Source organism: Quercus suber, unplaced genomic scaffold (assembly GCF_002906115.3).
Source record: "Quercus suber isolate HL8 unplaced genomic scaffold, Cork oak 2.0 scaffold_191, whole genome shotgun sequence".
Lineage (NCBI taxonomy): Eukaryota > Viridiplantae > Streptophyta > Magnoliopsida > Fagales > Fagaceae > Quercus > Quercus suber.
Window position 1 is genome coordinate 218,412 of NW_027069649.1, and position 3,860 is coordinate 222,271.

Consider the following 3,860-nt stretch of genomic DNA (forward strand, 5'->3'; position numbering starts at 1 on the left):
CAAGGAGTACAAACAAGCAACATTAGATGGGGCAAACATGCAGAATATATTTGATTAACATGTAGTATATAATGCTGTGTAGGATGGCAAAAACCTACTTTGGATTCTTGCTCCATTTGGTTTGTAAAATTAATCCACGGTGTCGATACATGTAAGATCAGTGGTGACTTTAGAAATTTTGTCCAAAGTGTTCCTATTTCACTTTGAAAAAATTTTGGGTCATTTCAGTCTATTTTAAGTGTTTTAGGATGTTTCCGTAAATACCGGCTGAAATTCAAGATTTGGCCGGTATGAAGTTTGTGCTTTAATTTTTTTTTTCTTTTAAATGTTCTTAAACCAAAACAAATTTGCATTATGTATACCGAAAAACCTCAAAAGGAGAAAAAAAAATGAAAAGAAAAGAAATTAACAAAGGTACTGTATAATAAACTATAAGTTCATTTGAAATATTAATAAAATTATTAATTATTGTTGTTTAGTTATTTTATTGATTTGTTTGTCTTTTATAAACTATAATTTATTATATTGTTATTTCATTAATTATAAAATTATTAATTGATATTTAGCCTAACATAATTTAATTTATTTGTCTTTTATAATGTATTAATTAATTAAATTATTAATTGTTAGGATCATGAGCCAATCAGAAAATTTTACAATCACAAATCACAAAAACATTACACTAAAAAACAATATCTCACCAATTGACCAACACCAACACACACCAACCAACGGATAAGAATCATAAGATAAAGCCGAATTCAAAAAGTCAAAAAAAAAAAAGGCAAAATATTAATAAAGATAAAGCTTCATTGCTTCAGCCAATCACAATTCAGATAAAGTTACTCTTCATAGTTTAGATAATAAAGTAGAATAAAGAGAGAGAGTTACAAACAACAACCAATTTATTTCATTTCAAATTTCAGAGAGAGAGAGAGAGAGAGATACCTTGAGGGAGCACCGGAGCAGCTGAGCAAGGAGGGAGGCCTGAAGAGTGAAGGCTGAGGCTGAGGCAGTGACCGTTGAGTGATCTGCGACGATGTGCGAGCGATCTCCGATGTGCTCTGGACTGCGACTGGACCGATCTCCGATGAGGGGCGTTAGGCGACAATGTGCTCTGGAGTCTAGAGTCTGGACTGCGACTGGACCGATCTAACTTCTAAAGGGAGGCGTTGCTCTGTTTTTAGGTTTGCTTTAGCTTTAGTGATTTCTGATGTACTGATTTACTGATTTGAGGTTTCTGATTTAGTGATTTGCTCTGTATTGGGTTTTTTTTTTTTTTTTTTTTTTTTTTTTTTAGATTTTTTTTTTTTTAATTTGAGAGTGTTCCTAATTTGGATGGAGGGTGTTCCTATTTTTTTTTAGGGTAAACAAATAGATTTTTTTTAATTATTATAATTTTTTTTTCAACTCAAGGTGTTCCTGGGAACACCCTGAGCATAACGTGGCGTTGCCACTGCGTAAGACTATTGCATTGTAGGGAAGATACTTAGAGCCACCGTTCTTATTTTGTAGACCAATTGCTTCAATGTTGGACAACCATTATTTTGGGTTAGTATAGTGGAAAAGAGAGGTAGCTATAATATTTGAGTACAACGAAACAATTTAGCGGTTATTGATTAGTACTTATTATGATATTTAAACAATTTAGATGTTTAGATATTTGAAGATAATGCATGTTTCTCTAACACCTTTCTTGCTCTTTGTCAGGGATGTAAGCCATAATATGGTTGTGAAGTTCACTATTGGATGGCCATTAAAAGGAAAGCATACTAACATTAAGTATACATAAAGCAAATTTGTATTAAACATTAAGTATACATAGAGCAAAGTTTCTATTAATTCTAGATTTGAGCTATTACAAAGAATATCATATAATGATGTGGATTGGTCATCGTTCTAGTTTTGAAAATTTTTTAGATATTTTCAATAGTTGCACTAGAGAATGAGAACAACTAAATGGATCTATTCATTTCATTTGGAATGTCGAGTTCATAATTATCAACATGGTTTATGTTGCTATTGATTAGACTATTAAATATTTCATTTCTTCTCCAAATAATTTTTTATTTTTGAGAATTGATGACAAATAATCTTGATCATATGAATAAAAGTATTATTAGTCAGGAAGACTAACATTCCATATTATACGACGTTTCTTGCCTCAAATTCAACAGTATCTCCCCTTATCAAGCCATACAAATATGCAACATCTGCCCTTCCCATTTAAGTTTCCAATTGCTCCATTGTAACATTAAAGGCGACAGGCAAAAAAACCACACAAGGTATTGGACAATTACATATAAAAGGCATTAAAGGCTCTTCTAATTTGAAGTGTTTTCTATTTATTTCTGTTTTTTTTTTTAAATTAATATTCTATAGGTATTTTTTAGCTATTGTTTCCTCAACAGATGACAGTTCCACTAAGAATGCAACCTGTCTCATAACCCCTAACCTGTGAGACTTGAGCCTACATGTTTGTTTGTGGTAAATTTCGACATTCCTTTTTTATTTTTAAGTATCTAAGATAAGTATTTTGTCTCACATTCTGGGGTGAAAAGTTGCTTTCACACGTAACCATACGTGTAGATATGTCAAGACTAACATATTTCTCTATCTCCTTTCTTATTGTTCCTTAGGATGTCAGCCATTATGCGGCCGTGTAGTTCCCCATGGAAGGGTTGTCAAATGGTGACTATATAGCACTAAGGAAACAAAGTCTTGAATCTAGCGATCACAATGAATATGTTTAAGATCACATGATGATGTGGACTGGTCATATTGATCCCTTTGGAGAAGTATTAGTCACCTTCAACTGTTTTGGTAGAGAAATTAGGACAATTGAGTAAATCTAGTTAGTCCAACTGGAATGCTGAAATTGCAATTCTCAACTTGTTGATTACTATTGCCAACTAGACGATCAAGTATATGTTTTTCACTTCAAAATTTATAATTTGGGTGGCCAATATTGTGTGAGGTTTTGGTGGATCAACTTATTGGGTTCCTCTTGCAATTATAACTGGGGAGCTCTTTGTACTTGTATGTATTTTAATTAGTGTTTGGAGGTATTATTTATTTATTTTTCTTATGGGGATGAAAACTTTGGAAAGAAATTCTACATATCTAGAAACTTATTTGAATCTATGATGCTCTCTCAATGATAATGATAATAATAGATTTAAACTATTGAGCTAATTAAAACCCATGGATCAATCAAAAATCATAACTTTTTCCTTCTTTTTTTTTTTTTTTTTTTTTGAGGATCACTCGTAACTTAAATTTTATATAATATTTGAAAAAGATCCTTATATTTCTTTAGAAAAATTCCTACCATGCTAGAGTTGCAAACAAAAAGGGATAGAAAACGAGAATAACACTTGTTTACTTAAAAAATCATGAAGTTTACAGCAAATCAGTATCGTTGGTCTCATAAAATTACTGCTCTTTCCAAGCCCACTCAAAATGGGCTGGGCTTGTTTTTCAGTCACCTATGTCCCAGGCTATTCTTAATCTTAGGTTCATCAACAAAGGTTCTTTCCGTTAGTCATCGTGATCCCACCGTAACGGCAGGGTTCAATAATACACACTCTCTTTAATTGTGGAATTTTGGCTGTATATGAGAGAGCCGAAAAGAAAAAGAAAACCTATGCTTCAAAGCTTTACGACATGTCAGATCTTGATTGGGTAATTCATGCATGTATGTGTGTTGGCCATGATGATGATACGCACCCCCCATGTAAAGCTGAGATTACATTGATTGAAAGGAAAAGCTCATTTAAACATCACATTGAAGTAGGGAAGCACTAATGAGTAGTTTTGATAATTTGAAAAGCAGAAAATCATGTAATAGTGAGAAAAAA

The 3,860-nt window shown here is 32.3% G+C and overlaps 1 long non-coding RNA gene across 1 annotated transcript; it reads left to right on the forward strand.

Annotated features, from left to right (window-relative positions):
- Positions 1-2,402: 2,402 nt before the first annotated feature.
- On the forward strand, positions 2,403-3,044 carry LOC136069806 (uncharacterized). The gene is made up of 2 exons (XR_010631029.1): positions 2,403-2,487; positions 2,640-3,044. It is a non-coding gene; the product is annotated as an uncharacterized LOC136069806 (long non-coding RNA).
- Positions 3,045-3,860: the final 816 nt, after the last annotated feature.